Source organism: Lithobates pipiens, unplaced genomic scaffold (assembly GCF_037356315.1).
Source record: "Lithobates pipiens isolate NorthernLeopardFrog02 unplaced genomic scaffold, aLitPip1_a1.2 Scaffold_8, whole genome shotgun sequence".
Taxonomy (NCBI): Eukaryota; Metazoa; Chordata; class Amphibia; order Anura; family Ranidae; genus Lithobates; species Lithobates pipiens.
In genome coordinates this window covers 532,318,895-532,340,541 of record NW_027507903.1, presented here as the reverse complement: position 1 = coordinate 532,340,541, position 21,647 = coordinate 532,318,895, and the positions used below count along the sequence as shown (strand labels likewise).

Below are 21,647 nucleotides of genomic sequence, written 5' to 3'. Positions count from 1 at the left end.
AAAAGTCTTTGCTGTCATCTAGCGAAAGCCCCAGTGGCCTAATGGATAAGGCACTGGCCAGGGATTGTGGGTTCGAGTCCCATCTGGGGTGTTTGAGATCTTGCTTGACTCTTTCAAGTCACATCTAAAGCAAGGCTTTAGAATAAAACCTTTAGGACTTCCCTTTCCTGTTGCCTTAATTAATATGTGTGCCTTCTCCTAGTAGAACTCAGATTAGTTCAGCAGCATGCTATCAACTGAATGGAAACTTCTGCAAGATGGCTACAAGTCCTCTTGTCCAAAACCAAATCTCCTGCAATGTTTCTGCCAAACAATATGTTCAACTCCCCACAAAGGAAACGCTGCTTTTATTAGGAAAGAGCTTTGCATTTTCTCCGACATTCTCCACACATCCCATTGTGGCATGCAAATCCGGTGGCCTAAAATCTTCAAGCAAAAAAGCCACCCTGACAAGTATCGTTGGTAAGCTTAATTTGCAGGAAGGCATTTTATGTCCTTTTTGTGCCAGTTTCAGAAATGTTTTTCCTGATGTATCAACATGTATACGAATAGCAATCAGAATCGCTCCTTAGAGGTGTGCTTCCTTTGCTTCATATGACATGGTGTTGTTGCATTTGTTGAGATTCACACTGATAGCCACTGCTTTGGGACACATTCAGAAGTCTTCTTGCCGCAAGCAGTCAGAAATAGAATCTGACGTGGATCGGCAGATTTTCTGAAAAATAGAGCATCAAAATGCTCAACACAGTTGCTGGATAGTGGCATTTCAAATGTATTAACAACTCTTGTGTTTTATCTGGGTTTACCCACAAACGGACCTTGATCCAAAGGTACTTGGTATTACCTGCCACTTCTTGCTTTACAGTGGATATTTAGTAACTTTTCAAACATGCATGAATATATCCCTAACACGTCACGATAGCAGTTGCAATATCATTTTTTCTTTCAAAAAAGTTCTACTTTTATTTTTAAAATACTGTCCTTGAGCTCCAGTCAAGTGGATTTGGCGGTGTTTTTTTTTTTCTAGGAGTACTTATATGCTACCATTTCTTGCTATGAGAGAAAAAATATTCTCTTTTGTCTGGGATAAGCACGATTTTAGGTTTCGGATCACTTGAAGGCCTATTTGAAACCAAGGAGACATGGGTGATGGATTTCCGTGATGGCTTCTGTGCTCCAGTGGCGCAATCGGTCAGCGCGCGGTACTTATATGGCAGTATCTGTTGAGCAATGCCGAGGTTGTGAGTTCGAGCCTCACCTGGAGCATGCAGTTTCTTGCTTTTTGCCTTTATTCATGGAAAATGTAATCTGCACTTGCACCCTATGGCCTGACAACTTTACAACAGGGCAATAAGCGCCCAAAGAAACTCAAGGTTCTTTCCTCAAGGGTGCTTGAATGAGCTGTCTTTCTGTTACACTGACCACATTCTTTAAATTGTGGACCAGAACAGATAAAGAAAATGTGCGCCTTCTACTTGATGAAAAGAGGTGTGGAGAGCTGCGACATGGCTTTTCTCTTTCAGAAAACTCATTCTTCTGACTTTGTAGCTCAAACCGCTTGCAATTCTGTAGCAAGTTTACAAGGGAAAATAAAAACAAAGATTTTGCCACCCTTACCTTGTAAAGTAAGAGAACGGATGCCTTCTAAAAGAAAAAAAAAGTCTTTGCTGTCATCTAGCGAAAGCCCCAGTGGCCTAATGGATAAGGCACTGGCCTCCTAAGCCAGGGATTGTGGGTTCGAGTCCCATCTGGGGTGTTTGAGATCTTGCTTGACTCTTTCAAGTCACATCTAAAGCAAGGCTTTAGAATAAAACCTTTAGGACTTCCCTTTCCTGTTGCCTTAATTAATATGCGTGCCTTCTCCTAGTAGAACTCAGATTAGTTCAGCAGCATGCTATCAACTGAATGGAAACTTCTGCAAGATGGCTACAAGTCCTCTTGTCCAAAACCAAATCTCCTGCAATGTTTCTGCCAAACAATATGTTCAACTCCCCACAAAGGAAACGCTGCTTTTATTAGGAAAGAGCTTTGCATTTTCTCCGACATTCTCCAGACATCCCATTGTGGCATGCAAATCCGGTGGCCTAAAATCTTCAAGCAAAAAAGCCACCCTGACAAGTATCGTTGGTAAGCTTAATTTGCAGGAAGGCATTTTATGTCCTTTTTGTGCCAGTTTCAGAAATGTTTTTCCTGATGTATCAACATGTATACGAATAGCAATCAGAATCGCTCCTTAGAGGTGTGCTTCCTTTGCTTCATATGACATGGTGTTGTTGCATTTGTTGAGATTCACACTGATAGCCACTGCTTTGGGACACATTCAGAAGTCTTCTTGCCGCAAGCAGTCAGAAATAGAATCTGACGTGGATCGGCAGATTTTCTGAAAAATAGAGCATCAAAATGCTCAACACAGTTGCTGGATAGTGGCATTTCAAATGTATTAACAACTCTTGTGTTTTATCTGGGTTTACCCACAAACGGACCTTGATCCAAAGGTACTTGGTATTACCTGCCACTTCTTGCTTTACAGTGGATATTTAGTAACTTTTCAAACATGCATGAATATATCCCTAACACGTCACGATAGCAGTTGCAATATCATTTTTTCTTTCAAAAAAGTTCTACTTTTATTTTTAAAATACTGTCCTTGAGCTCCAGTCAAGTGGATTTGGCGGTGTTTTTTTTTTTCTAGGAGTACTTATATGCTACCATTTCTTGCTATGAGAGAAAAAATATTCTCTTTTGTCTGGGATAAGCACGATTTTAGGTTTCGGATCACTTGAAGGCCTATTTGAAACCAAGGAGACATGGGTGATGGATTTCCGTGATGGCTTCTGTGCTCCAGTGGCGCAATCGGTCAGCGCGCGGTACTTATATGGCAGTATCTGTTGAGCAATGCCGAGGTTGTGAGTTCGAGCCTCACCTGGAGCATGCAGTTTCTTGCTTTTTGCCTTTATTCATGGAAAATGTAATCTGCACTTGCACCCTATGGCCTGACAACTTTACAACAGGGCAATAAGCGCCCAAAGAAACTCAAGGTTCTTTCCTCAAGGGTGCTTGAATGAGCTGTCTTTCTGTTACACTGACCACATTCTTTAAATTGTGGACCAGAACAGATAAAGAAAATGTGCGCCTTCTACTTGATGAAAAGAGGTGTGGAGAGCTGCGACATGGCTTTTCTCTTTCAGAAAACTCATTCTTCTGACTTTGTAGCTCAAACCGCTTGCAATTCTGTAGCAAGTTTACAAGGGAAAATAAAAACAAAGATTTTGCCACCCTTACCTTGTAAAGTAAGAGAACGGATGCCTTCTAAAAGAAAAAAAAAGTCTTTGCTGTCATCTAGCGAAAGCCCCAGTGGCCTAATGGATAAGGCACTGGCCTCCTAAGCCAGGGATTGTGGGTTCGAGTCCCATCTGGGGTGTTTGAGATCTTGCTTGACTCTTTCAAGTCACATCTAAAGCAAGGCTTTAGAATAAAACCTTTAGGACTTCCCTTTCCTGTTGCCTTAATTAATATGCGTGCCTTCTCCTAGTAGAACTCAGATTAGTTCAGCAGCATGCTATCAACTGAATGGAAACTTCTGCAAGATGGCTACAAGTCCTCTTGTCCAAAACCAAATCTCCTGCAATGTTTCTGCCAAACAATATGTTCAACTCCCCACAAAGGAAACGCTGCTTTTATTAGGAAAGAGCTTTGCATTTTCTCCGACATTCTCCAGACATCCCATTGTGGCATGCAAATCCGGTGGCCTAAAATCTTCAAGCAAAAAAGCCACCCTGACAAGTATCGTTGGTAAGCTTAATTTGCAGGAAGGCATTTTATGTCCTTTTTGTGCCAGTTTCAGAAATGTTTTTCCTGATGTATCAACATGTATACGAATAGCAATCAGAATCGCTCCTTAGAGGTGTGCTTCCTTTGCTTCATATGACATGGTGTTGTTGCATTTGTTGAGATTCACACTGATAGCCACTGCTTTGGGACACATTCAGAAGTCTTCTTGCCGCAAGCAGTCAGAAATAGAATCTGACGTGGATCGGCAGATTTTCTGAAAAATAGAGCATCAAAATGCTCAACACAGTTGCTGGATAGTGGCATTTCAAATGTATTAACAACTCTTGTGTTTTATCTGGGTTTACCCACAAACGGACCTTGATCCAAAGGTACTTGGTATTACCTGCCACTTCTTGCTTTACAGTGGATATTTAGTAACTTTTCAAACATGCATGAATATATCCCTAACACGTCACGATAGCAGTTGCAATATCATTTTTTCTTTCAAAAAAGTTCTACTTTTATTTTTAGAATACTGTCCTTGAGCTCCAGTCAAGTGGATTTGGCGGTGTTTTTTTTTTTCTAGGAGTACTTATATGCTACCATTTCTTGCTATGAGAGAAAAAATATTCTCTTTTGTCTGGGATAAGCACGATTTTAGGTTTCGGATCACTTGAAGGCCTATTGGAAACCAAGGAGACATGGGTGATGGATTTCCGTGATGGCTTCTGTGCTCCAGTGGCGCAATCGGTCAGCGCGCGGTACTTATATGGCAGTATCTGTTGAGCAATGCCGAGGTTGTGAGTTCGAGCCTCACCTGGAGCATGCAGTTTCTTGCTTTTTGCCTTTATTCATGGAAAATGTAATCTGCACTTGCACCCTATGGCCTGACAACTTTACAACAGGGCAATAAGCGCCCAAAGAAACTCAAGGTTCTTTCCTCAAGGGTGCTTGAATGAGCTGTCTTTCTGTTACACTGACCACATTCTTTAAATTGTGGACCAGAACAGATAAAGAAAATGTGCGCCTTCTACTTGATGAAAAGAGGTGTGGAGAGCTGCGACATGGCTTTTCTCTTTCAGAAAACTCATTCTTCTGACTTTGTAGCTCAAACCGCTTGCAATTCTGTAGCAAGTTTACAAGGGAAAATAAAAACAAAGATTTTGCCACCCTTACCTTGTAAAGTAAGAGAACGGATGCCTTCTGAAAGAAAAAAAAAGTCTTTGCTGTCATCTAGCGAAAGCCCCAGTGGCCTAATGGATAAGGCACTGGCCAGGGATTGTGGGTTCGAGTCCCATCTGGGGTGTTTGAGATCTTGCTTGACTCTTTCAAGTCACATCTAAAGCAAGGCTTTAGAATAAAACCTTTAGGACTTCCCTTTCCTGTTGCCTTAATTAATATGTGTGCCTTCTCCTAGTAGAACTCAGATTAGTTCAGCAGCATGCTATCAACTGAATGGAAACTTCTGCAAGATGGCTACAAGTCCTCTTGTCCAAAACCAAATCTCCTGCAATGTTTCTGCCAAACAATATGTTCAACTCCCCACAAAGGAAACGCTGCTTTTATTAGGAAAGAGCTTTGCATTTTCTCCGACATTCTCCACACATCCCATTGTGGCATGCAAATCCGGTGGCCTAAAATCTTCAAGCAAAAAAGCCACCCTGACAAGTATCGTTGGTAAGCTTAATTTGCAGGAAGGCATTTTATGTCCTTTTTGTGCCAGTTTCAGAAATGTTTTTCCTGATGTATCAACATGTATACGAATAGCAATCAGAATCGCTCCTTAGAGGTGTGCTTCCTTTGCTTCATATGACATGGTGTTGTTGCATTTGTTGAGATTCACACTGATAGCCACTGCTTTGGGACACATTCAGAAGTCTTCTTGCCGCAAGCAGTCAGAAATAGAATCTGACGTGGATCGGCAGATTTTCTGAAAAATAGAGCATCAAAATGCTCAACACAGTTGCTGGATAGTGGCATTTCAAATGTATTAACAACTCTTGTGTTTTATCTGGGTTTACCCACAAACGGACCTTGATCCAAAGGTACTTGGTATTACCTGCCACTTCTTGCTTTACAGTGGATATTTAGTAACTTTTCAAACATGCATGAATATATCCCTAACACGTCACGATAGCAGTTGCAATATCATTTTTTCTTTCAAAAAAGTTCTACTTTTATTTTTAAAATACTGTCCTTGAGCTCCAGTCAAGTGGATTTGGCGGTGTTTTTTTTTTTCTAGGAGTACTTATATGCTACCATTTCTTGCTATGAGAGAAAAAATATTCTCTTTTGTCTGGGATAAGCACGATTTTAGGTTTCGGATCACTTGAAGGCCTATTTGAAACCAAGGAGACATGGGTGATGGATTTCCGTGATGGCTTCTGTGCTCCAGTGGCGCAATCGGTCAGCGCGCGGTACTTATATGGCAGTATCTGTTGAGCAATGCCGAGGTTGTGAGTTCGAGCCTCACCTGGAGCATGCAGTTTCTTGCTTTTTGCCTTTATTCATGGAAAATGTAATCTGCACTTGCACCCTATGGCCTGACAACTTTACAACAGGGCAATAAGCGCCCAAAGAAACTCAAGGTTCTTTCCTCAAGGGTGCTTGAATGAGCTGTCTTTCTGTTACACTGACCACATTCTTTAAATTGTGGACCAGAACAGATAAAGAAAATGTGCGCCTTCTACTTGATGAAAAGAGGTGTGGAGAGCTGCGACATGGCTTTTCTCTTTCAGAAAACTCATTCTTCTGACTTTGTAGCTCAAACCGCTTGCAATTCTGTAGCAAGTTTACAAGGGAAAATAAAAACAAAGATTTTGCCACCCTTACCTTGTAAAGTAAGAGAACGGATGCCTTCTAAAAGAAAAAAAAAGTCTTTGCTGTCATCTAGCGAAAGCCCCAGTGGCCTAATGGATAAGGCACTGGCCTCCTAAGCCAGGGATTGTGGGTTCGAGTCCCATCTGGGGTGTTTGAGATCTTGCTTGACTCTTTCAAGTCACATCTAAAGCAAGGCTTTAGAATAAAACCTTTAGGACTTCCCTTTCCTGTTGCCTTAATTAATATGCGTGCCTTCTCCTAGTAGAACTCAGATTAGTTCAGCAGCATGCTATCAACTGAATGGAAACTTCTGCAAGATGGCTACAAGTCCTCTTGTCCAAAACCAAATCTCCTGCAATGTTTCTGCCAAACAATATGTTCAACTCCCCACAAAGGAAACGCTGCTTTTATTAGGAAAGAGCTTTGCATTTTCTCCGACATTCTCCAGACATCCCATTGTGGCATGCAAATCCGGTGGCCTAAAATCTTCAAGCAAAAAAGCCACCCTGACAAGTATCGTTGGTAAGCTTAATTTGCAGGAAGGCATTTTATGTCCTTTTTGTGCCAGTTTCAGAAATGTTTTTCCTGATGTATCAACATGTATACGAATAGCAATCAGAATCGCTCCTTAGAGGTGTGCTTCCTTTGCTTCATATGACATGGTGTTGTTGCATTTGTTGAGATTCACACTGATAGCCACTGCTTTGGGACACATTCAGAAGTCTTCTTGCCGCAAGCAGTCAGAAATAGAATCTGACGTGGATCGGCAGATTTTCTGAAAAATAGAGCATCAAAATGCTCAACACAGTTGCTGGATAGTGGCATTTCAAATGTATTAACAACTCTTGTGTTTTATCTGGGTTTACCCACAAACGGACCTTGATCCAAAGGTACTTGGTATTACCTGCCACTTCTTGCTTTACAGTGGATATTTAGTAACTTTTCAAACATGCATGAATATATCCCTAACACGTCACGATAGCAGTTGCAATATCATTTTTTCTTTCAAAAAAGTTCTACTTTTATTTTTAAAATACTGTCCTTGAGCTCCAGTCAAGTGGATTTGGCGGTGTTTTTTTTTTTCTAGGAGTACTTATATGCTACCATTTCTTGCTATGAGAGAAAAAATATTCTCTTTTGTCTGGGATAAGCACGATTTTAGGTTTCGGATCACTTGAAGGCCTATTTGAAACCAAGGAGACATGGGTGATGGATTTCCGTGATGGCTTCTGTGCTCCAGTGGCGCAATCGGTCAGCGCGCGGTACTTATATGGCAGTATCTGTTGAGCAATGCCGAGGTTGTGAGTTCGAGCCTCACCTGGAGCATGCAGTTTCTTGCTTTTTGCCTTTATTCATGGAAAATGTAATCTGCACTTGCACCCTATGGCCTGACAACTTTACAACAGGGCAATAAGCGCCCAAAGAAACTCAAGGTTCTTTCCTCAAGGGTGCTTGAATGAGCTGTCTTTCTGTTACACTGACCACATTCTTTAAATTGTGGACCAGAACAGATAAAGAAAATGTGCGCCTTCTACTTGATGAAAAGAGGTGTGGAGAGCTGCGACATGGCTTTTCTCTTTCAGAAAACTCATTCTTCTGACTTTGTAGCTCAAACCGCTTGCAATTCTGTAGCAAGTTTACAAGGGAAAATAAAAACAAAGATTTTGCCACCCTTACCTTGTAAAGTAAGAGAACGGATGCCTTCTAAAAGAAAAAAAAAGTCTTTGCTGTCATCTAGCGAAAGCCCCAGTGGCCTAATGGATAAGGCACTGGCCTCCTAAGCCAGGGATTGTGGGTTCGAGTCCCATCTGGGGTGTTTGAGATCTTGCTTGACTCTTTCAAGTCACATCTAAAGCAAGGCTTTAGAATAAAACCTTTAGGACTTCCCTTTCCTGTTGCCTTAATTAATATGCGTGCCTTCTCCTAGTAGAACTCAGATTAGTTCAGCAGCATGCTATCAACTGAATGGAAACTTCTGCAAGATGGCTACAAGTCCTCTTGTCCAAAACCAAATCTCCTGCAATGTTTCTGCCAAACAATATGTTCAACTCCCCACAAAGGAAACGCTGCTTTTATTAGGAAAGAGCTTTGCATTTTCTCCGACATTCTCCAGACATCCCATTGTGGCATGCAAATCCGGTGGCCTAAAATCTTCAAGCAAAAAAGCCACCCTGACAAGTATCGTTGGTAAGCTTAATTTGCAGGAAGGCATTTTATGTCCTTTTTGTGCCAGTTTCAGAAATGTTTTTCCTGATGTATCAACATGTATACGAATAGCAATCAGAATCGCTCCTTAGAGGTGTGCTTCCTTTGCTTCATATGACATGGTGTTGTTGCATTTGTTGAGATTCACACTGATAGCCACTGCTTTGGGACACATTCAGAAGTCTTCTTGCCGCAAGCAGTCAGAAATAGAATCTGACGTGGATCGGCAGATTTTCTGAAAAATAGAGCATCAAAATGCTCAACACAGTTGCTGGATAGTGGCATTTCAAATGTATTAACAACTCTTGTGTTTTATCTGGGTTTACCCACAAACGGACCTTGATCCAAAGGTACTTGGTATTACCTGCCACTTCTTGCTTTACAGTGGATATTTAGTAACTTTTCAAACATGCATGAATATATCCCTAACACGTCACGATAGCAGTTGCAATATCATTTTTTCTTTCAAAAAAGTTCTACTTTTATTTTTAAAATACTGTCCTTGAGCTCCAGTCAAGTGGATTTGGCGGTGTTTTTTTTTTTCTAGGAGTACTTATATGCTACCATTTCTTGCTATGAGAGAAAAAATATTCTCTTTTGTCTGGGATAAGCACGATTTTAGGTTTCGGATCACTTGAAGGCCTATTTGAAACCAAGGAGACATGGGTGATGGATTTCCGTGATGGCTTCTGTGCTCCAGTGGCGCAATCGGTCAGCGCGCGGTACTTATATGGCAGTATCTGTTGAGCAATGCCGAGGTTGTGAGTTCGAGCCTCACCTGGAGCATGCAGTTTCTTGCTTTTTGCCTTTATTCATGGAAAATGTAATCTGCACTTGCACCCTATGGCCTGACAACTTTACAACAGGGCAATAAGCGCCCAAAGAAACTCAAGGTTCTTTCCTCAAGGGTGCTTGAATGAGCTGTCTTTCTGTTACACTGACCACATTCTTTAAATTGTGGACCAGAACAGATAAAGAAAATGTGCGCCTTCTACTTGATGAAAAGAGGTGTGGAGAGCTGCGACATGGCTTTTCTCTTTCAGAAAACTCATTCTTCTGACTTTGTAGCTCAAACCGCTTGCAATTCTGTAGCAAGTTTACAAGGGAAAATAAAAACAAAGATTTTGCCACCCTTACCTTGTAAAGTAAGAGAACGGATGCCTTCTGAAAGAAAAAAAAAGTCTTTGCTGTCATCTAGCGAAAGCCCCAGTGGCCTAATGGATAAGGCACTGGCCTCCTAAGCCAGGGATTGTGGGTTCGAGTCCCATCTGGGGTGTTTGAGATCTTGCTTGACTCTTTCAAGTCACATCTAAAGCAAGGCTTTAGAATAAAACCTTTAGGACTTCCCTTTCCTGTTGCCTTAATTAATATGCGTGCCTTCTCCTAGTAGAACTCAGATTAGTTCAGCAGCATGCTATCAACTGAATGGAAACTTCTGCAAGATGGCTACAAGTCCTCTTGTCCAAAACCAAATCTCCTGCAATGTTTCTGCCAAACAATATGTTCAACTCCCCACAAAGGAAACGCTGCTTTTATTAGGAAAGAGCTTTGCATTTTCTCCGACATTCTCCAGACATCCCATTGTGGCATGCAAATCCGGTGGCCTAAAATCTTCAAGCAAAAAAGCCACCCTGACAAGTATCGTTGGTAAGCTTAATTTGCAGGAAGGCATTTTATGTCCTTTTTGTGCCAGTTTCAGAAATGTTTTTCCTGATGTATCAACATGTATACGAATAGCAATCAGAATCGCTCCTTAGAGGTGTGCTTCCTTTGCTTCATATGACATGGTGTTGTTGCATTTGTTGAGATTCACACTGATAGCCACTGCTTTGGGACACATTCAGAAGTCTTCTTGCCGCAAGCAGTCAGAAATAGAATCTGACGTGGATCGGCAGATTTTCTGAAAAATAGAGCATCAAAATGCTCAACACAGTTGCTGGATAGTGGCATTTCAAATGTATTAACAACTCTTGTGTTTTATCTGGGTTTACCCACAAACAGACCTTGATCCAAAGGTACTTGGTATTACCTGCCACTTCTTGCTTTACAGTGGATATTTAGTAACTTTTCAAACATGCATGAATATATCCCTAACACGTCACGATAGCAGTTGCAATATCATTTTTTCTTTCAAAAAAGTTCTACTTTTATTTTTAAAATACTGTCCTTGAGCTCCAGTCAAGTGGATTTGGCGGTGTTTTTTTTTTTCTAGGAGTACTTATATGCTACCATTTCTTGCTATGAGAGAAAAAATATTCTCTTTTGTCTGGGATAAGCACGATTTTAGGTTTCGGATCACTTGAAGGCCTATTTGAAACCAAGGAGACATGGGTGATGGATTTCCGTGATGGCTTCTGTGCTCCAGTGGCGCAATCGGTCAGCGCGCGGTACTTATATGGCAGTATCTGTTGAGCAATGCCGAGGTTGTGAGTTCGAGCCTCACCTGGAGCATGCAGTTTCTTGCTTTTTGCCTTTATTCATGGAAAATGTAATCTGCACTTGCACCCTATGGCCTGACAACTTTACAACAGGGCAATAAGCGCCCAAAGAAACTCAAGGTTCTTTCCTCAAGGGTGCTTGAATGAGCTGTCTTTCTGTTACACTGACCACATTCTTTAAATTGTGGACCAGAACAGATAAAGAAAATGTGCGCCTTCTACTTGATGAAAAGAGGTGTGGAGAGCTGCGACATGGCTTTTCTCTTTCAGAAAACTCATTCTTCTGACTTTGTAGCTCAAACCGCTTGCAATTCTGTAGCAAGTTTACAAGGGAAAATAAAAACAAAGATTTTGCCACCCTTACCTTGTAAAGTAAGAGAACGGATGCCTTCTAAAAGAAAAAAAAAGTCTTTGCTGTCATCTAGCGAAAGCCCCAGTGGCCTAATGGATAAGGCACTGGCCTCCTAAGCCAGGGATTGTGGGTTCGAGTCCCATCTGGGGTGTTTGAGATCTTGCTTGACTCTTTCAAGTCACATCTAAAGCAAGGCTTTAGAATAAAACCTTTAGGACTTCCCTTTCCTGTTGCCTTAATTAATATGTGTGCCTTCTCCTAGTAGAACTCAGATTAGTTCAGCAGCATGCTATCAACTGAATGGAAACTTCTGCAAGATGGCTACAAGTCCTCTTGTCCAAAACCAAATCTCCTGCAATGTTTCTGCCAAACAATATGTTCAACTCCCCACAAAGGAAACGCTGCTTTTATTAGGAAAGAGCTTTGCATTTTCTCCGACATTCTCCAGACATCCCATTGTGGCATGCAAATCCGGTGGCCTAAAATCTTCAAGCAAAAAAGCCACCCTGACAAGTATCGTTGGTAAGCTTAATTTGCAGGAAGGCATTTTATGTCCTTTTTGTGCCAGTTTCAGAAATGTTTTTCCTGATGTATCAACATGTATACGAATAGCAATCAGAATCGCTCCTTAGAGGTGTGCTTCCTTTGCTTCATATGACATGGTGTTGTTGCATTTGTTGAGATTCACACTGATAGCCACTGCTTTGGGACACATTCAGAAGTCTTCTTGCCGCAAGCAGTCAGAAATAGAATCTGACGTGGATCGGCAGATTTTCTGAAAAATAGAGCATCAAAATGCTCAACACAGTTGCTGGATAGTGGCATTTCAAATGTATTAACAACTCTTGTGTTTTATCTGGGTTTACCCACAAACGGACCTTGATCCAAAGGTACTTGGTATTACCTGCCACTTCTTGCTTTACAGTGGATATTTAGTAACTTTTCAAACATGCATGAATATATCCCTAACACGTCACGATAGCAGTTGCAATATCATTTTTTCTTTCAAAAAAGTTCTACTTTTATTTTTAAAATACTGTCCTTGAGCTCCAGTCAAGTGGATTTGGCGGTGTTTTTTTTTTTCTAGGAGTACTTATATGCTACCATTTCTTGCTATGAGAGAAAAAATATTCTCTTTTGTCTGGGATAAGCACGATTTTAGGTTTCGGATCACTTGAAGGCCTATTTGAAACCAAGGAGACATGGGTGATGGATTTCCGTGATGGCTTCTGTGCTCCAGTGGCGCAATCGGTCAGCGCGCGGTACTTATATGGCAGTATCTGTTGAGCAATGCCGAGGTTGTGAGTTCGAGCCTCACCTGGAGCATGCAGTTTCTTGCTTTTTGCCTTTATTCATGGAAAATGTAATCTGCACTTGCACCCTATGGCCTGACAACTTTACAACAGGGCAATAAGCGCCCAAAGAAACTCAAGGTTCTTTCCTCAAGGGTGCTTGAATGAGCTGTCTTTCTGTTACACTGACCACATTCTTTAAATTGTGGACCAGAACAGATAAAGAAAATGTGCGCCTTCTACTTGATGAAAAGAGGTGTGGAGAGCTGCGACATGGCTTTTCTCTTTCAGAAAACTCATTCTTCTGACTTTGTAGCTCAAACCGCTTGCAATTCTGTAGCAAGTTTACAAGGGAAAATAAAAACAAAGATTTTGCCACCCTTACCTTGTAAAGTAAGAGAACGGATGCCTTCTAAAAGAAAAAAAAAGTCTTTGCTGTCATCTAGCGAAAGCCCCAGTGGCCTAATGGATAAGGCACTGGCCTCCTAAGCCAGGGATTGTGGGTTCGAGTCCCATCTGGGGTGTTTGAGATCTTGCTTGACTCTTTCAAGTCACATCTAAAGCAAGGCTTTAGAATAAAACCTTTAGGACTTCCCTTTCCTGTTGCCTTAATTAATATGCGTGCCTTCTCCTAGTAGAACTCAGATTAGTTCAGCAGCATGCTATCAACTGAATGGAAACTTCTGCAAGATGGCTACAAGTCCTCTTGTCCAAAACCAAATCTCCTGCAATGTTTCTGCCAAACAATATGTTCAACTCCCCACAAAGGAAACGCTGCTTTTATTAGGAAAGAGCTTTGCATTTTCTCCGACATTCTCCAGACATCCCATTGTGGCATGCAAATCCGGTGGCCTAAAATCTTCAAGCAAAAAAGCCACCCTGACAAGTATCGTTGGTAAGCTTAATTTGCAGGAAGGCATTTTATGTCCTTTTTGTGCCAGTTTCAGAAATGTTTTTCCTGATGTATCAACATGTATACGAATAGCAATCAGAATCGCTCCTTAGAGGTGTGCTTCCTTTGCTTCATATGACATGGTGTTGTTGCATTTGTTGAGATTCACACTGATAGCCACTGCTTTGGGACACATTCAGAAGTCTTCTTGCCGCAAGCAGTCAGAAATAGAATCTGACGTGGATCGGCAGATTTTCTGAAAAATAGAGCATCAAAATGCTCAACACAGTTGCTGGATAGTGGCATTTCAAATGTATTAACAACTCTTGTGTTTTATCTGGGTTTACCCACAAACGGACCTTGATCCAAAGGTACTTGGTATTACCTGCCACTTCTTGCTTTACAGTGGATATTTAGTAACTTTTCAAACATGCATGAATATATCCCTAACACGTCACGATAGCAGTTGCAATATCATTTTTTCTTTCAAAAAAGTTCTACTTTTATTTTTAAAATACTGTCCTTGAGCTCCAGTCAAGTGGATTTGGCGGTGTTTTTTTTTTTCTAGGAGTACTTATATGCTACCATTTCTTGCTATGAGAGAAAAAATATTCTCTTTTGTCTGGGATAAGCACGATTTTAGGTTTCGGATCACTTGAAGGCCTATTTGAAACCAAGGAGACATGGGTGATGGATTTCCGTGATGGCTTCTGTGCTCCAGTGGCGCAATCGGTCAGCGCGCGGTACTTATATGGCAGTATCTGTTGAGCAATGCCGAGGTTGTGAGTTCGAGCCTCACCTGGAGCATGCAGTTTCTTGCTTTTTGCCTTTATTCATGGAAAATGTAATCTGCACTTGCACCCTATGGCCTGACAACTTTACAACAGGGCAATAAGCGCCCAAAGAAACTCAAGGTTCTTTCCTCAAGGGTGCTTGAATGAGCTGTCTTTCTGTTACACTGACCACATTCTTTAAATTGTGGACCAGAACAGATAAAGAAAATGTGCGCCTTCTACTTGATGAAAAGAGGTGTGGAGAGCTGCGACATGGCTTTTCTCTTTCAGAAAACTCATTCTTCTGACTTTGTAGCTCAAACCGCTTGCAATTCTGTAGCAAGTTTACAAGGGAAAATAAAAACAAAGATTTTGCCACACTTACCTTGTAAAGTAAGAGAACAGATGCCTTCTGAAAGAAAAAAAAAGTCTTTGCTGTCATCTAGCGAAAGCCCCAGTGGCCTAATGGATAAGGCACTGGCCTCCTAAGCCAGGGATTGTGGGTTCGAGTCCCCTCTGGGGTGTTTGAGATCTTGCTTGACTCTTTCACGTCACATCTAAAGCAAGGCTTTAGAATAAAACCTTTAGGAGTTCCCTTTCCTGTTGCCTTAATTAATATGCGTGCCTTCTCCTAGTAGAACTCAGATTAGTTCAGCAGCATGCTATCAACTGAATGGAAACTTCTGCAAGATGGCTACAAGTCCTCTTGTCCAAAACCAAATCTCCTGCAATGTTTCTGCCAAACAATATGTTCAACTCCCCACAAAGGAAACGCTGCTTTTATTAGGAAAGAGCTTTGCATTTTCTCCGACATTCTCCAGACATCCCATTGTGGCATGCAAATCCGGTGGCCTAAAATCTTCAAGCAAAAAAGCCACCCTGACAAGTATCGTTGGTAAGCTTAATTTGCAGGAAGGCATTTTATGTCCTTTTTGTGCCAGTTTCAGAAATGTTTTTCCTGATGTATCAACATGTATACGAATAGCAATCAGAATCGCTCCTTAGAGGTGTGCTTCCTTTGCTTCATATGACATGGTGTTGTTGCATTTGTTGAGATTCACACTGATAGCCACTGCTTTGGGACACATTCAGAAGTCTTCTTGCCGCAAGCAGTCAGAAATAGAATCTGACGTGGATCGGCAGATTTTCTGAAAAATAGAGCATCAAAATGCTCAACACAGTTGCTGGATAGTGGCATTTCAAATGTATTAACAACTCTTGTGTTTTATCTGGGTTTACCCACAAACGGACCTTGATCCAAAGGTACTTGGTATTACCTGCCACTTCTTGCTTTACAGTGGATATTTAGTAACTTTTCAAACATGCATGAATATATCCCTAACACGTCACGATAGCAGTTGCAATATCATTTTTTCTTTCAAAAAAGTTCTACTTTTATTTTTAAAATACTGTCCTTGAGCTCCAGTCAAGTGGATTTGGCGGTGTTTTTTTTTTTCTAGGAGTACTTATATGCCACCATTTCTTGCTATGAGAGAAAAAATATTCTCTTTTGTCTGGGATAAGCACGATTTTAGGTTTCGGATCACTTGAAGGCCTATTTGAAACCAAGGAGACATGGGTGATGGATTTCCGTGATGGCTTCTGTGCTCCAGTGGCGCAATCGGTCAGCGCGCGGTACTTATATGGCAGTATCTGTTGAGCAATGCCGAGGTTGTGAGTTCGAGCCTCACCTGGAGCATGCAGTTTCTTGCTTTTTGCCTTTATTCATGGAAAATGTAATCTGCACTTGCACCCTATGGCCTGACAACTTTACAACAGGGCAATAAGCGCCCAAAGAAACTCAAGGTTCTTTCCTCAAGGGTGCTTGAATGAGCTGTCTTTCTGTTACACTGACCACATTCTTTAAATTGTGGACCAGAACAGATAAAGAAAATGTGCGCCTTCTACTTGATGAAAAGAGGTGTGGAGAGCTGCGACATGGCTTTTCTCTTTCAGAAAACTCATTCTTCTGACTTTGTAGCTCAAAGCGCTTGCAATTCTGTAGCAAGTTTACAAGGGAAAATAAAAACAAAGATTTTGCCACCCTTACCTTGTAAAGTAAGAGAACGGATGCCTTCTAAAAGAAAAAAAAAGTCTTTGCTGTCATCTAGCGAAAGCCCCAGTGGCCTAATGGATAAGGCACTGGCCTCCTAAGCCAGGGATTGTGGGTTCGAGTCCCATCTGGGGTGTTTGAGATCTTGCTTGACTCTTTCAAGTCACATCTAAAGCAAGGCTTTAGAATAAAACCTTTAGGACTTCCCTTTCCTGTTGCCTTAATTAATATGCGTGCCTTCTCCTAGTAGAACTCAGATTAGTTCAGCAGCATGCTATCAACTGAATGGAAACTTCTGCAAGATGGCTACAAGTCCTCTTGTCCAAAACCAAATCTCCTGCAATGTTTCTGCCAAACAATATGTTCAACTCCCCACAAAGGAAACGCTGCTTTTATTAGGAAAGAGCTTTGCATTTTCTCCGACATTCTCCAGACATCCCATTGTGGCATGCAAATCCGGTGGCCTAAAATCTTCAAGCAAAAAAGCCACCCTGACAAGTATCGTTGGTAAGCTTAATTTGCAGGAAGGCATTTTATGTCCTTTTTGTGCCAGTTTCAGAAATGTTTTTCCTGATGTATCAACATGTATACGAATAGCAATCAGAATCGCTCCTTAGAGGTGTGCTTCCTTTGCTTCATATGACATGGTGTTGTTGCATTTGTTGAGATTCACACTGATAGCCACTGCTTTGGGACACATTCAGAAGTCTTCTTGCCGCAAGCAGTCAGAAATAGAATCTGACGTGGATCGGCAGATTTTCTGAAAAATAGAGCATCAAAATGCTCAACACAGTTGCTGGATAGTGGCATTTCAAATGTATTAACAACTCTTGTGTTTTATCTGGGTTTACCCACAAACGGACCTTGATCCAAAGGTACTTGGTATTACCTGCCACTTCTTGCTTTACAGTGGATATTTAGTAACTTTTCAAACATGCATGAATATATCCCTAACACGTCACGATAGCAGTTGCAATATCATTTTTTCTTTCAAAAAAGTTCTACTTTTATTTTTAAAATACTGTCCTTGAGCTCCAGTCAAGTGGATTTGGCGGTGTTTTTTTTTTTCTAGGAGTACTTATATGCTACCATTTCTTGCTATGAGAGAAAAAATATTCTCTTTTGTCTGGGATAAGCACGATTTTAGGTTTCGGATCACTTGAAGGCCTATTTGAAACCAAGGAGACATGGGTGATGGATTTCCGTGATGGCTTCTGTGCTCCAGTGGCGCAATCGGTCAGCGCGCGGTACTTATATGGCAGTATCTGTTGAGCAATGCCGAGGTTGTGAGTTCGAGCCTCACCTGGAGCATGCAGTTTCTTGCTTTTTGCCTTTATTCATGGAAAATGTAATCTGCACTTGCACCCTATGGCCTGACAACTTTACAACAGGGCAATAAGCGCCCAAAGAAACTCAAGGTTCTTTCCTCAAGGGTGCTTGAATGAGCTGTCTTTCTGTTACACTGACCACATTCTTTAAATTGTGGACCAGAACAGATAAAGAAAATGTGCGCCTTCTACTTGATGAAAAGAGGTGTGGAGAGCTGCGACATGGCTTTTCTCTTTCAGAAAACTCATTCTTCTGACTTTGTAGCTCAAAGCGCTTGCAATTCTGTAGCAAGTTTACAAGGGAAAATAAAAACAAAGATTTTGCCACCCTTACCTTGTAAAGTAAGAGAACGGATGCCTTCTAAAAGAAAAAAAAAGTCTTTGCTGTCATCTAGCGAAAGCCCCAGTGGCCTAATGGATAAGGCACTGGCCTCCTAAGCCAGGGATTGTGGGTTCGAGTCCCATCTGGGGTGTTTGAGATCTTGCTTGACTCTTTCAAGTCACATCTAAAGCAAGGCTTTAGAATAAAACCTTTAGGACTTCCCTTTCCTGTTGCCTTAATTAATATGCGTGCCTTCTCCTAGTAGAACTCAGATTAGTTCAGCAGCATGCTATCAACTGAATGGAAACTTCTGCAAGATGGCTACAAGTCCTCTTGTCCAAAACCAAATCTCCTGCAATGTTTCTGCCAAACAATATGTTCAACTCCCCACAAAGGAAACGCTGCTTTTATTAGGAAAGAGCTTTGCATTTTCTCCGACATTCTCCAGACATCCCATTGTGGCATGCAAATCCGGTGGCCTAAAATCTTCAAGCAAAAAAGCCACCCTGACAAGTATCGTTGGTAAGCTTAATTTGCAGGAAGGCATTTTATGTCCTTTTTGTGCCAGTTTCAGAAATGTTTTTCCTGATGTATCAACATGTATACGAATAGCAATCAGAATCGCTCCTTAGAGGTGTGCTTCCTTTGCTTCATATGACATGGTGTTGTTGCATTTGTTGAGATTCACACTGATAGCCACTGCTTTGGGACACATTCAGAAGTCTTCTTGCCGCAAGCAGTCAGAAATAGAATCTGACGTGGATCGGCAGATTTTCTGAAAAATAGAGCATCAAAATGCTCAACACAGTTGCTGGATAGTGGCATTTCAAATGTATTAACAACTCTTGTGTTTTATCTGGGTTTACCCACAAACGGACCTTGATCCAAAGGTACTTGGTATTACCTGCCACTTCTTGCTTTACAGTGGATATTTAGTAACTTTTCAAACATGCATGAATATATCCCTAACACGTCACGATAGCAGTTGCAATATCATTTTTTCTTTCAAAAAAGTTCTACTTTTATTTTTAAAATACTGTCCTTGAGCTCCAGTCAAGTGGATTTGGCGGTGTTTTTTTTTTTCTAGGAGTACTTATATGCTACCATTTCTTGCTATGAGAGAAAAAATATTCTCTTTTGTCTGGGATAAGCACGATTTTAGGTTTCGGATCACTTGAAGGCCTATTTGAAACCAAGGAGACATGGGTGATGGATTTCCGTGATGGCTTCTGTGCTCCAGTGGCGCAATCGGTCAGCGCGCGGTACTTATATGGCAGTATCTGTTGAGCAATGCCGAGGTTGTGAGTTCGAGCCTCACCTGGAGCATGCAGTTTCTTGCTTTTTGCCTTTATTCATGGAAAATGTAATCTGCACTTGCACCCTATGGCCTGACAACTTTACAACAGGGCAATAAGCGCCCAAAGAAACTCAAGGTTCTTTCCTCAAGGGTGCTTGAATGAGCTGTCTTTCTGTTACACTGACCACATTCTTTAAATTGTGGACCAGAACAGATAAAGAAAATGTGCGCCTTCTACTTGATGAAAAGAGGTGTGGAGAGCTGCGACATGGCTTTTCTCTTTCAGAAAACTCATTCTTCTGACTTTGTAGCTCAAACCGCTTGCAATTCTGTAGCAAGTTTACAAGGGAAAATAAAAACAAAGATTTTGCCACACTTACCTTGTAAAGTAAGAGAACAGATGCCTTCTGAAAGAAAAAAAAAGTCTTTGCTGTCATCTAGCGAAAGCCCCAGTGGCCTAATGGATAAGGCACTGGCCTCCTAAGCCAGGGATTGTGGGTTCGAGTCCCCTCTGGGGTGTTTGAGATCTTGCTTGACTCTTTCACGTCACATCTAAAGCAAGGCTTTAGAATAAAACCTTTAGGAGTTCCCTTTCCTGTTGCCTTAATTAATATGCGTGCCTTCTCCTAGTAGAACTCAGATTAGTTCAGCAGCATGCTATCAACTGAATGGAAACTTCTGCAAGATGGCTACAAGTCCTCTTGTCCAAAACCAAATCTCCTGCAATGTTTCTGCCAAACAATATGTTCAACTCCCCACAAAGGAAACGCTGCTTTTATTAGGAAAGAGCTTTGCATTTTCTCCGACATTCTCCAGACATCCCATTGTGGCATGCAAATCCGGTGGCCTAAAATCTTCAAGCAAAAAAGCCACCCTGACAAGTATCGTTGGTAAGCTTAATTTGCAGGAAGGCATTTTATGTCCTTTTTGTGCCAGTTTCAGAAATGTTTTTCCTGATGTATCAACATGTATACGAATAGCAATCAGAATCGCTCCTTAGAGGTGTGCTTCCTTTGCTTCATATGACATGGTGTTGTTGCATTTGTTGAGATTCACACTGATAGCCACTGCTTTGGGACACATTCAGAAGTCTTCTTGCCGCAAGCAGTCAGAAATAGAATCTGACGTGGATCGGCAGATTTTCTGAAAAATAGAGCATCAAAATGCTCAACACAGTTGCTGGATAGTGGCATTTCAAATGTATTAACAACTCTTGTGTTTTATCTGGGTTTACCCACAAACAGACCTTGATCCAAAGGTACTTGGTATTACCTGCCACTTCTTGCTTTACAGTGGATATTTAGTAACTTTTCAAACATGCATGAATATATCCCTAACACGTCACGATAGCAGTTGCAATATCATTTTTTCTTTCAAAAAAGTTCTACTTTTATTTTTAAAATACTGTCCTTGAGCTCCAGTCAAGTGGATTTGGCGGTGTTTTTTTTTTCTAGGAGTACTTATATGCCACCATTTCTTGCTATGAGAGAAAAAATATTCTCTTTTGTCTGGGATAAGCACGATTTTAGGTTTCGGATCACTTGAAGGCCTATTTGAAACCAAGGAGACATGGGTGATGGATTTCCGTGATGGCTTCTGTGCTCCAGTGGCGCAATCGGTCAGCGCGCGGTACTTATATGGCAGTATCTGTTGAGCAATGCCGAGGTTGTGAGTTCGAGCCTCACCTGGAGCATGCAGTTTCTTGCTTTTTGCCTTTATTCATGGAAAATGTAATCTGCACTTGCACCCTATGGCCTGACAACTTTACAACAGGGCAATAAGCGCCCAAAGAAACTCAAGGTTCTTTCCTCAAGGGTGCTTGAATGAGCTGTCTTTCTGTTACACTGACCACATTCTTTAAATTGTGGACCAGAACAGATAAAGAAAATGTGCGCCTTCTACTTGATGAAAAGAGGTGTGGAGAGCTGCGACATGGCTTTTCTCTTTCAGAAAACTCATTCTTCTGACTTTGTAGCTCAAAGCGCTTGCAATTCTGTAGCAAGTTTACAAGGGAAAATAAAAACAAAGATTTTGCCACCCTTACCTTGTAAAGTAAGAGAACGGATGCCTTCTAAAAGAAAAAAAAAGTCTTTGCTGTCATCTA

At 41.3% G+C, this 21,647-nt stretch overlaps 24 non-coding genes across 24 annotated transcripts; all 24 read left to right on the top strand.

Moving 5' to 3' along the window:
* Positions 1-1,173: 1,173 nt before the first annotated feature.
* On the top strand, positions 1,174-1,266 carry TRNAI-UAU (transfer RNA isoleucine (anticodon UAU)). The gene is given in 2 exon segments: positions 1,174-1,211; positions 1,231-1,266. It is a non-coding gene; the product is annotated as a tRNA-Ile (tRNA).
* Positions 1,267-1,683: 417 nt separating this feature from the next.
* Positions 1,684-1,756, top strand: TRNAR-CCU (transfer RNA arginine (anticodon CCU)). The gene has a single exon. It is a non-coding gene; the product is annotated as a tRNA-Arg (tRNA).
* A 1,082-nt stretch (positions 1,757-2,838) lies between these two features.
* TRNAI-UAU (transfer RNA isoleucine (anticodon UAU)) lies at positions 2,839-2,931 on the top strand. Its single transcript is given in 2 exon segments — positions 2,839-2,876; positions 2,896-2,931. It is a non-coding gene; the product is annotated as a tRNA-Ile (tRNA).
* Positions 2,932-3,348: 417 nt separating this feature from the next.
* On the top strand, positions 3,349-3,421 carry TRNAR-CCU (transfer RNA arginine (anticodon CCU)). Its single transcript has one exon. It is a non-coding gene; the product is annotated as a tRNA-Arg (tRNA).
* A 1,082-nt stretch (positions 3,422-4,503) lies between these two features.
* TRNAI-UAU (transfer RNA isoleucine (anticodon UAU)) lies at positions 4,504-4,596 on the top strand. Its single transcript is given in 2 exon segments — positions 4,504-4,541; positions 4,561-4,596. It is a non-coding gene; the product is annotated as a tRNA-Ile (tRNA).
* A 1,563-nt stretch (positions 4,597-6,159) lies between these two features.
* On the top strand, positions 6,160-6,252 carry TRNAI-UAU (transfer RNA isoleucine (anticodon UAU)). The gene is given in 2 exon segments: positions 6,160-6,197; positions 6,217-6,252. It is a non-coding gene; the product is annotated as a tRNA-Ile (tRNA).
* A 417-nt stretch (positions 6,253-6,669) lies between these two features.
* TRNAR-CCU (transfer RNA arginine (anticodon CCU)) lies at positions 6,670-6,742 on the top strand. Its single transcript has one exon. It is a non-coding gene; the product is annotated as a tRNA-Arg (tRNA).
* A 1,082-nt stretch (positions 6,743-7,824) lies between these two features.
* On the top strand, positions 7,825-7,917 carry TRNAI-UAU (transfer RNA isoleucine (anticodon UAU)). Its single transcript is given in 2 exon segments — positions 7,825-7,862; positions 7,882-7,917. It is a non-coding gene; the product is annotated as a tRNA-Ile (tRNA).
* Positions 7,918-8,334: 417 nt separating this feature from the next.
* On the top strand, positions 8,335-8,407 carry TRNAR-CCU (transfer RNA arginine (anticodon CCU)). The gene has a single exon. It is a non-coding gene; the product is annotated as a tRNA-Arg (tRNA).
* A 1,082-nt stretch (positions 8,408-9,489) lies between these two features.
* Positions 9,490-9,582, top strand: TRNAI-UAU (transfer RNA isoleucine (anticodon UAU)). The gene is given in 2 exon segments: positions 9,490-9,527; positions 9,547-9,582. It is a non-coding gene; the product is annotated as a tRNA-Ile (tRNA).
* A 417-nt stretch (positions 9,583-9,999) lies between these two features.
* Positions 10,000-10,072, top strand: TRNAR-CCU (transfer RNA arginine (anticodon CCU)). The gene has a single exon. It is a non-coding gene; the product is annotated as a tRNA-Arg (tRNA).
* Positions 10,073-11,154: 1,082 nt separating this feature from the next.
* On the top strand, positions 11,155-11,247 carry TRNAI-UAU (transfer RNA isoleucine (anticodon UAU)). Its single transcript is given in 2 exon segments — positions 11,155-11,192; positions 11,212-11,247. It is a non-coding gene; the product is annotated as a tRNA-Ile (tRNA).
* A 417-nt stretch (positions 11,248-11,664) lies between these two features.
* TRNAR-CCU (transfer RNA arginine (anticodon CCU)) lies at positions 11,665-11,737 on the top strand. The gene has a single exon. It is a non-coding gene; the product is annotated as a tRNA-Arg (tRNA).
* Positions 11,738-12,819: 1,082 nt separating this feature from the next.
* On the top strand, positions 12,820-12,912 carry TRNAI-UAU (transfer RNA isoleucine (anticodon UAU)). Its single transcript is given in 2 exon segments — positions 12,820-12,857; positions 12,877-12,912. It is a non-coding gene; the product is annotated as a tRNA-Ile (tRNA).
* Positions 12,913-13,329: 417 nt separating this feature from the next.
* On the top strand, positions 13,330-13,402 carry TRNAR-CCU (transfer RNA arginine (anticodon CCU)). The gene has a single exon. It is a non-coding gene; the product is annotated as a tRNA-Arg (tRNA).
* Positions 13,403-14,484: 1,082 nt separating this feature from the next.
* Positions 14,485-14,577, top strand: TRNAI-UAU (transfer RNA isoleucine (anticodon UAU)). The gene is given in 2 exon segments: positions 14,485-14,522; positions 14,542-14,577. It is a non-coding gene; the product is annotated as a tRNA-Ile (tRNA).
* Positions 14,578-14,994: 417 nt separating this feature from the next.
* On the top strand, positions 14,995-15,067 carry TRNAR-CCU (transfer RNA arginine (anticodon CCU)). Its single transcript has one exon. It is a non-coding gene; the product is annotated as a tRNA-Arg (tRNA).
* Positions 15,068-16,149: 1,082 nt separating this feature from the next.
* TRNAI-UAU (transfer RNA isoleucine (anticodon UAU)) lies at positions 16,150-16,242 on the top strand. Its single transcript is given in 2 exon segments — positions 16,150-16,187; positions 16,207-16,242. It is a non-coding gene; the product is annotated as a tRNA-Ile (tRNA).
* A 417-nt stretch (positions 16,243-16,659) lies between these two features.
* Positions 16,660-16,732, top strand: TRNAR-CCU (transfer RNA arginine (anticodon CCU)). Its single transcript has one exon. It is a non-coding gene; the product is annotated as a tRNA-Arg (tRNA).
* A 1,082-nt stretch (positions 16,733-17,814) lies between these two features.
* Positions 17,815-17,907, top strand: TRNAI-UAU (transfer RNA isoleucine (anticodon UAU)). Its single transcript is given in 2 exon segments — positions 17,815-17,852; positions 17,872-17,907. It is a non-coding gene; the product is annotated as a tRNA-Ile (tRNA).
* A 417-nt stretch (positions 17,908-18,324) lies between these two features.
* TRNAR-CCU (transfer RNA arginine (anticodon CCU)) lies at positions 18,325-18,397 on the top strand. Its single transcript has one exon. It is a non-coding gene; the product is annotated as a tRNA-Arg (tRNA).
* Positions 18,398-19,479: 1,082 nt separating this feature from the next.
* On the top strand, positions 19,480-19,572 carry TRNAI-UAU (transfer RNA isoleucine (anticodon UAU)). Its single transcript is given in 2 exon segments — positions 19,480-19,517; positions 19,537-19,572. It is a non-coding gene; the product is annotated as a tRNA-Ile (tRNA).
* A 417-nt stretch (positions 19,573-19,989) lies between these two features.
* TRNAR-CCU (transfer RNA arginine (anticodon CCU)) lies at positions 19,990-20,062 on the top strand. The gene has a single exon. It is a non-coding gene; the product is annotated as a tRNA-Arg (tRNA).
* Positions 20,063-21,143: 1,081 nt separating this feature from the next.
* Positions 21,144-21,236, top strand: TRNAI-UAU (transfer RNA isoleucine (anticodon UAU)). The gene is given in 2 exon segments: positions 21,144-21,181; positions 21,201-21,236. It is a non-coding gene; the product is annotated as a tRNA-Ile (tRNA).
* Positions 21,237-21,647: the final 411 nt, after the last annotated feature.